This window comes from Theobroma cacao, chromosome 9 (assembly GCF_053813885.1).
Source record: "Theobroma cacao isolate CCN51 chromosome 9, ASM5381388v1, whole genome shotgun sequence".
Taxonomy (NCBI): domain Eukaryota; kingdom Viridiplantae; phylum Streptophyta; class Magnoliopsida; order Malvales; family Malvaceae; genus Theobroma; species Theobroma cacao.
In genome coordinates this window covers 34915513-34925235 of record NC_142647.1, presented here as the reverse complement: position 1 = coordinate 34925235, position 9723 = coordinate 34915513, and the positions used below count along the sequence as shown (strand labels likewise).

The window sequence follows — 9723 nt, the reverse complement described above, 5'->3', positions numbered from 1 at the left end:
ATTTCATGGAAGACATGGATAAGTGAAGAGGATTGAGTGGTGGAAAAAGAAAGTCAAAAAGATGGCTAGAAAAAAATAAAATAATAAAATATTCAAAAAAATAAATAAAATAATAATATTTTATTAAGCCTATTAAAAGGCTTGCAAATTCCAGAATTCTTCATTTGGAGGGTCAGCCAAAACCAGCAGGAGAGAGAGAGAAATAAGAACAAACCCTAGAGTGAGAAAATTCAAAGAAAAAGTGTGATTTTTTCAAGGAATCAAGTGTTTAAAGGTATGATTTTTCAAGCTTAGCTTAAGATTTATCATTTTCATGCATTTCTCATCATTTTCCATGGTTGAATCATGTGATTTGAGGATGAATTTAATTCTGGAAAAATGGGTTAGGAGAGAGAAACTTGTTAGATTAATTTGATTTTAAGTTATGTTAGTGTTTTAAGTTAGTTTAGCATATTTAGGAACAAAACAACAAGAAAAGAATTTATTTTCCTCCATTACCATTATTGGCTGAATTTTCTAGGGGAATATTGGCTGATGATCTTGATGTTTACTTGAGCAATTATGATGAATAATGATGAATTATGAGTCTAGAAAAATAATGGAAATTTTCGGAGCAAAAATACGAATTTTTACCCATTAGGGGTATTTTCGTAATTTGTTATCGGGACTGATAATTTGCACCACACTGAGGGACATTAAGTCAATTTGGGTGCAATTGAGGTATAGAAACTGAAAAAAATTAATTTGAGATTAAATTGGACGCGTTAGTAATTTAATCGAGTAATAGGCCGAATTAGGTTAGCACCGCATTTAAGCGGTAGTCGGATAAGTTGCATGTCATATCATGCATATATACCGAGCCTGAATTGATTTTATAATGGTCAAGCATTGATGTGGTGAATTATGTATTGTACATTGTGGATAGGTGGTGAGCAAATTACACTGGTAAAAGTACCAAAATTGTGCTTGAAGACTGGGATTAGGAGTACATCGACTCCTAGAACTGTGAGTGGATAATTTATCGTCTTAAATATCTAGAGTAATTATACTTGTTTGATGCTTTTATTGAATGGTGAATTTAAATTATAAAATATTATGTTTTCCAATTAAAATGTTTTTTAATAAAAAATGAGATTTATACTGGTTTTGAAATCAAATATTGTTTTGAAAAAATTGAGTATATGGAGACTGTGTTGAAATTTATGATTTTATATGTTATTGAAATTGGGGCTTATGACACTATGGTAGCATGATGGCTAAATTTTTGGGGTTGGCATGAAATATATGAACAATTTTGGATTGGTCTCGGTAGACTGGATTACATTTTATTCGCCATATTATGCTACTGGAATTTTTATGGGTCTGGTGGTATATTAAACGGTCACTGCAGTGGTGGGGGTTTCCGTGGACTGCCTATGAGAGGGGCACGGTAACTCAATTATATACTTACCTCCGGGGGGAGATGTTGGGTGAAGTATCTCCTGAGGTATGATTTGAGTGCACCTCACGTTCGGGCCACCACGTGAGAGTGAGACTCAGCCAACGCCAAGGAACGGCTGTGTGTCAGATGTGAAAACATGTTTATGGGAATGGGTCATTGAACAGCCTTGGCGGTCTTAGTGGGATACCTTGACGAAGGTACCCGCGAGAATGATATTGGCAGGGGCCAAGTTTAAAAAAATTCATAAGTCGGGGAAATTTTGATGAAAAGAAATTATTTGGTATAGATTGAAACGAATTTTGAGTTATGAACATTATTGAGATATAACGTTTTTATATTGTCTCCATCTACTCGGCTTTAGATGCTTTTGATGGTAATTGTTTACTCACTGGGATTATTTAATCTCACCCCTCTTTCTATCCATTTTTCAGGCTCAGGACAGTTTGTTGATAGTTGATTAAGACGAGAATTAATCTCGGAGTTGCATCATAGGAAGTAAGGGTTCGTAGCTCTACACCTTCTTGGTTAGTTGGGGGCCCACGTGTCACTGTAAATGAAATTTTATACTTTAATTATCTTTATTACTATATGAATAAATTTATTTTACTCTTACGCTACAAAAGTTATTTTAGGAAGACTTTGAAAATATTGTGTTTTAAGAAAATAGAATATTTTATTTAATGTTTTTATTATATTCAAATAGCTATAATTTTACTTTAAACGAATGTTTTAGACTTCAAAATTTAATTTAAATCATGAAATATGTGTTTCCACTTACATATTACATTTTTTCGGATTTCGAAATTTCAAAAAAAAGAAAATGACGAAAATACCCCAGTGAGCTAGAAAATAATATTTTTATTGTTTTGAGTTGGAAACAACTTATGATTTCTTGAAATGCGAGATTTAATAACTGTCGCTCACCGGGGAGATGCGGAAGTTGATGCTAAGCCTTGCGGGGTTTCGATCGGCATTCGGGGTAATGAGTGCTTATCGGGACGTCGCGGCGGTTGTCACGGGCCCGATGGGAGTTCCGGGTCGTGACATACCGACTTTGGCATCATGCTCACATATTGTTATAAGCCATATAATTTAAAACACAATTTATAACACAAGCAGGTAGTCTCCAATTACTCTATTTTCAAAACCAGTATTCAATTTTCCAGAAAATTTATAAAATCATTTTATAAAATCACAATTTCTCCTAAAACATAGCAATTTACCATTTAAATCCATTTTTCATAAAATCACACAATTGTATAAAACTACTCTAGATAATTAAGACGAAAATAAGTTTACTCACAAGTTTCAAAAGTTCAGACTTCGAGTGTACTCAGCTTAGTGATCCCCAGGCGTAATTTCCTTGCCTTTGTCGAAGGGCACACCACCTTGACATAGTATAAAATCAAGGAATTTACTACGTTGCCCTTAAATTGAAATAACTAATTTAGATCACTAATGCATGGTATGAAATGCAAAAGGTCTAAATTTTGCCTAAACACCGTATTGACCTGTTTCGGTCTTTTACCCGATAAATTAAAATACGCATCCAATTTAGCTCCAATTGATCCCATTTCTTTTTCTAATGCTTCAAATCACCAATGTCCAACCAAATAACCCAAAAATCAACAAAGCCACATTCATATTCCTTCTTGGAAAATGTAAAACCTGACCCTATAAATACATGTCATGACATACATGCATTGAGTAGCATGTTATTACGCTAGAAAAGCACCTAAGAATAGACGAAACCTGATATTGTACCTAACGGTACACTTAAATTGATTTAACCTCGAACCAATTCAAATAGGAATTGTAGGATGAAATTTAATATTTTATAGTTCAGGAATGACTAAAAATGATTGTTCGGAGTTCTAGGGTTCATTTGGGGTAAAATTAGAAATTTTGATATTCAAGGGCAAAATCGTCATTTTACCGCCTAAGATAATAATTTGATCATGGTGTGAAATTTTTGACCAAGATTAACTATTTGGAGTATAATTTAATGATAGAAAGTGAAAAAGTTTAATTCTGGTGATTTTTGGAGTGTAGGGGCAAAATCGTAATTTTGCCACCCACGGACAAAATTTGAGATTTTGAGAGAATTTAGATCAAATTTGACAAATTGGAGAATGGTATGAGTATAAGGGATGAAAAATATGTCTATGGGTAATTTTTCAGTTTTTTGGGCAAAAATGTAATTTTTCACTTTTACGGGGGCAAAAGTGTAAATTTCAAAAATTACTCCACCGAGACTTTGGATGAGTCTGAGAATTTTATCTAAGCTATGAATATATGAGACAAGTGTATGGAGAAAATTTGGAAACAAATGGATGAAATTTTAAAAATGGGCCAATGGGAAAGTGACATGTGGCATTTTTTTAATGATATAATATTATTTTAATGAAAAGTCAGCCCATTTAAACCCAAATTTTAAGTGCTGGCCAGCCATAAGGAAGAACAAGAGAGGAAATAGAGAGGAAAGGAAGAAAAAAAGAAAAACCAAAGAGAAACAAGAAAATTCAAAGGGAAATTCTCGGTTTTCGACCGTTTACGCGTCTAACGGTAAGATTTTTCGATTTTAGCTTGATTTCTACCTTTCCTATGCCTTTATTTCCATTTAGCATGCTTGAGGAGAGAGATCAAAAAGTGATATCAAGGGCTGGACGAAATTCTAGGGGAGAGAAATTGAAATTTTTAGGTTTTGATTTTTAGTTAAATTGATAGTTTTAGTTAGTTAAATGTGTTTAGAAATTAAATTGGGCAAGAAATCATTAAATTTTCACAATACCCACTCTTGGCTGGATGCTCAATGCTGTACAATGATGATGAATTGATTTTATTCTAACGATTAAACGTGATAGAAAAACAAAGTAGAAAATTAACCGACTTAATGTCCCATTTTTGGCCGAATTTTCCAAGGAAGGGAGTGAGCTGATTTTGTTCTTTTTAGAAGGTTATTGGCTGATATTTAATGGTTAGAAATGTTGGAGAGAGAATGGGATGATTTAGAGCTAAAATGGAGCGCGTTAGCAATTTATTGAGCAAAGTGCCAAAAATAGGTTAATACCGCGTTTAAGCCGTTTTAGGCTATTGCATTTCATACCATGCATTAGTATAGGATTTAAGTTAATTATATAGTGATTTAGCATCAATGTGATGAATTGTGTAAATTTTTGTAATGTGTCTAGGAGGAGAGCCTTCCGAAAAAGGCAAAGAAGTCGTACCCGACGAGTAGTGATCGGGGAGCTTAGAAAGCTTTTAGTTTGTACAAACGGTGAGTAAACTTATTATTATTGTAAATTATCTAGAGTTTATTTTAAATGCCCTTTATGTATTTTATGAAATGAGAACGAGATTAAAACAGGATTTTTAATGTTTTCGGAATAAATGTGACAAATAAAAATATATTGTATTGATTATGAAATTGAGTAATTGGAGGCTGCAAATTGACTTGAAAAATATATATTTTCCTAGGAATGGCTTATGAGAAATGAGTATATGCGGCTATATTCTGTGAGTGCATTGGGAAATTTATGTAAGTTGTTTTTACTATGCAGGCTGGATAAATAAATAAAAGCCACGTTATACTGTCGAAATTTTATTAAAATTGGTGGGTTAGTCACTGCAGTGACGGGTTTTCGTGGACTGCCTATTAGAGGGGCACGGTAAACCCAGTTATATAGTTACTCCAGTTGTAGAGGCGAGGAGGGTAACTCCCGGGGTAGTATTAGAGCTCACTTCACGTCGAACCCCCACGTGAATGTGTAACTCAGCCAACGCCAAGGGACGGCTTGTTTTAAAAATAAAAATGTGTTTCACGTGTGAATATTTTAACACCCTTGGCGGACTCGGTTAGATGCCTCGGCCAAGGTATCCCCAAGGATTAGTTTTGGCTTGAGCCTTGTTTTAATAAAAGACATAAGCCTTAACAACTATTTTGGTAAATTACAAATATTTTATGGTTTAAGAAATAAATTGAAAACATTATGAAATGGGTTGAAATTTGTTGTTTAAACTTGCCTCCATTTTTCTCGCCTTTAGATATTTATGATAATGTCTGTTTACTCATTGGGATTTTATAATCTCACCACCCTCCTTTCCACCCATTTCAGGTTCAGTATAGACTGTAGATAGCTGATCTCATCGAGGACTACAGTGGGATCTGCATTTTCCAAATCGTAGATTCACAGTCCTCTTTACTTTTGTTTATTCGGGGGCATTCTTGTTATTGTAAATTAAATTAAATATTTTGGCTTACTGTATTTAAGTATGTATAAATTTATTTAGCTTTTACGCTATAAAAATTATTCACGTATAACTCTATAAATATTGTTTTATAAGAAAATAGAATATTTCCCTTAATATTTCTTTTATTTTCTTATTATATTCAAATAACCGTAATTTTGTTTTAAATGAAGATTTTAGACTATTAAACTCATTTTGACTATGAATTATGTATTTTGTACATGTATATTACGTTTTAGCCAGTTTTGAAATTTTTGAGAAAAAAATGACCAAAATACCCTTGTGTGGCGAAAATTTTATTTTGATTGTTTTTTATCTAAAATAGTATATATTCTCTAAAAACTCGATATTTAACAATGATTGCTCACAGGAAAGGAAAGAAACTGATATGTAAGCCTTGCGGGATTCCGGTTGGCATTCCGGATAATGAGTGTCAATCGGGACGTCGCGGCGATTGTCGTAGGCCTGAGGGAGGTTCCGGGTCGTGATAGTTCAATTGGTATCAGAGCTTTTGGTTTTAAAGATAAGAGCTTTTGATTTTAAAGATAAGAGTTTTTGGTTTTAAAGTCGTTTTAAAAAATTACAATATTAGTGTGGCCCCGGATTAAGTTAAGTTAGGTTGAATAGAATGCATGCATTTTCATATAGAGCCTAAAGTTCCCTAAGCTTGCTCGTTTTCTCTTATAGATTATTATGCCTCCTCGACGCGGATGCCCACCTGTCACTAGATCGGTTGGGAGAGGAAAAGGTCGTTCCCAACGTCGTCAGCTAGATGCAGTAGGGGAAGAATCGGCTGCGTCTACCATTCGGGCAGCACCTGCTGCTGAGCAGGCCGATAGTCCTCCACATCCTCCACCTCCTCCGCCACCTACTGAGGCAGCACAGGCATTGGCAGCTTTCTTTACCGCAATGACTGGTGGAGCTCAGACTGGCCGAGTTCCACCTATAGTACCACCAGTTACTCCTTTAGTTCCACCACCGGTACAAGATGTATCCATTTCCAAGAAGCTAAAAAAGGCTAGACAGCTCGGTTGTGTGTCTTTCAAGGGTGAGTTGGATGCCATTGTGGCAAAGGATTGGATTAATCAGGTTTCAGAGACTCTCTCTGATATGAGATTAGACGACGACATGAAGTTGATAATGGCTACGAGATTATTAGAGAAGAGGGCTCGTACTTGGTGGAATTCAGTGAAGTCCTGTTCCACTACTCCTCAGACGTGGTCTGATTTTCTCAGGGAATTCGATGGTCAGTATTTCACTTATTTTCATCAGAAAGAAAAGAAGAGAGAATTTTTGAGTTTGAAACAGGGGAATCTAACTGCAGAGGAGTACGAGACTCGTTTTAACGAGTTAATGTTATATGTGCCGGATCTGGTGAAATGTAAAGCCCGACCTTATAAAATACTATTCATGACATACATGTGATGATAGCATGATTGCATGCTAGGAGAGTCCCGAAAAATTTACAAAAGTCGGTATTGTACCTAGAGGTAAAACAAAGTTTATTTAATCCTCGAACTAGATCAAATAGGACTTTTAAGGTGAGATTAAGAGTTTCACAGTTCATGGATGACTTAAAATGGTAATTTGGAGTTTGAGGATCAATTTGGAGTCAAATCGGAATTTTCACTAAGGGTAAAATGGTCATTTGCCACTTGGGGACAAAATGGGAATTTTAGAAAAGAATTTTTTGGCCCCATTGGACTTGTTGGAGTATAATTTGACTTATTGGAGTATGATTTGAGGTTTAAAAGTGAAAAATTTTAATTTCGGTATAATTTGGAGTATAGGGGTAAAATGATAATTTTGCCACCTCAGGGGCAAAATTGTAATTTTCCAGCACATGGTCTTCCTTTGTCTTCATCTTTGACCCTTGACTAAACATGTGGTGGAGATAAAATGTTTAAATTTTTAAAATTTTAAAAACGGGCCAATGACATGATGCCATGTGTCATGCCTTTATTAATTTATTATTTTCCTTTTTAAAAGGCACAAAATCAGCCCATCTTCCACCCCATGGCCGGCCAAACCAGCAAGAAGAGAGAGAAAACAAAAACAAAACCCTAGAGAGAGAAAATCAAAGAAAAAGTGTGAATTTTCAAGGAAATTAAGTGAAAAAGGTGAGATTTTTTCTATTAAGCTTGAGTTTTCTTATTCCCAAGCATTTCTCTTTATTTTCCATGATTAAATTACATGTTTTCATGATGAATTCAATTCTGAAAAAAATGGGTTAGGAGAGAGAAAGTTGTTGGATTTATTTGATTTTAATTTATGTTAGTGTTTTTAGTTAGTTTAGCATATTTAGAAACAAAACAACAAGAAAAGAATTTATTTTCTCCCCCAACCATTAATGACTGAATTTACCATGTAGTGAGTGAGGATGAGTTTGATTTTATTCTAGGAGAATTGGTTAAGGAATAATGAATTATGAGCCTAGAAAAATAATGAGAATTTTCGGAGCAAAAATATGAATTTTTACCCACTAGGGGTATTTTCGTAATTTGCTATTGGGACTGATAATTTGCACCACACTGAGGGACATTAAGTGAATTTGGGTGCAATTGAGGTATAGAAACTGAAAAGAATTAAATTGGAGTTTAAACGGACCCGTTAGGAATTTAATCGGGTGATAAGACGAATTAGGCCAATACCGGGTTTAGATAGTTACCAGTGCATTTTTGCATTCCATATCATGCATTGGTAGTCTAAATTAGTTTAATTTTGATTTAGTACCAACTTGGTGAAACTATCGATTTTGTACTGTGTCAAGGTGGTGAGTCCTCCGATAAAGGCAAGGAAATTGCATCCGAGGACCAGTAGACAGAGTGCTTCGAAAGTCTGCATTCTAGACATTGTGAGTAAACTTACTGTCATTTTAATTATCTAGGGTGGTTTTTAGATGCTTTCATGAATTCTATGGAAAAAGGAATTTAAAAAGATAAATTTTCATGTTTTATGAATAAATGAGTTTCAATGAAATTAAATTATAAATTGTTTTGAAATTAATAGTGATTTTGAAAAATAGAGTACACGGAGACTGTTAATTGTGGCAATTTGATTGTTTAAATTAACTGGCTTATGATAAATTGAGCATGATTGGCTAGTTGGCAATTGTATTGAAATGCGAATTGTTTGGTTACCTTGAAAAACTAGGAATTACAAAATTGCCATATCATGTTATTGAGTTTTATTATATGGTGGATTATATATTAATTAATCACTGCAGTAGGGGGTTTCTGTGGACCAGCCTTTTAGAGGGGCACGGTAAACCCCATTGTATTCTTACCTCGAACGGAGAGGCGCGTAAGGTATCTCCTGGGGTAAAGTTTAGGGTTCACTTCACGCTAAACCACCACGTGAGGGGGAACTCAGCCAACGCCAAAGAACGACTATGTTTTCAAAACAAAAACATGATTTATGTGAAATGTGAAATTTAATAGCCTTGGCGGTCTCGGTAGGATGCCTCGGCCAAGGTGTCCCCGAGAATGGATTTATGGCACAAGCCTAGATTTTTATGAGATTCATAAGCCTTTTTACGTATTTTGAACGAGATGTGTTCTAATTGTATAACCCAGTTTATGATGATTTACGTTATTGTCTCCATGTACTCAACTCTAGATTTTTATGATGATGTCTGTTTACTCATTGGGATTTTATAATCTCACCACCCTCATTTCCACCCATTTCAGGTTCAGTATAGACTGTAGATAGCTGATCTCATCGAGGACTACAGTGGGATCTGCATTTTCCAAACCGTAGGTTCACAGTCCTCTTTACTTTTGTTTATTCGGGGGCACTCTTGTTATTGTAAATTAAATTAAATATTTTGGCTTACTGTATTTAAGTATGTATAAATTTATTTAGCTTTTACGCTATAAAAATTATTCACGTATAACTCTATAAATATTGTTTTATAAGAAAATAAAATATTTTACTTAATATTTCTTTTATTTTCTTATTATATTCAAATAACCATAATTTCGTTTTAAATGAAGATTTTAGACTTTTAAACTCATTTTGAATATGAATTGTGT

The 9723-nt window shown here is 34.3% G+C and overlaps 2 long non-coding RNA genes across 2 annotated transcripts; both read left to right on the top strand.

Annotated features, from left to right (window-relative positions):
* Nucleotides 1–2053, top strand: LOC148760888 (uncharacterized). The gene is made up of 3 exons (XR_016028638.1): nucleotides 1–274; nucleotides 926–1005; nucleotides 1873–2053. It is a non-coding gene; the product is annotated as an uncharacterized LOC148760888 (long non-coding RNA).
* Nucleotides 2054–7695: 5642 nt separating this feature from the next.
* LOC148760887 (uncharacterized) lies at nucleotides 7696–9519 on the top strand. Its single transcript, XR_016028218.1, has 3 exons — nucleotides 7696–7809; nucleotides 8460–8543; nucleotides 9379–9519. It is a non-coding gene; the product is annotated as an uncharacterized LOC148760887 (long non-coding RNA).
* Nucleotides 9520–9723: the final 204 nt, after the last annotated feature.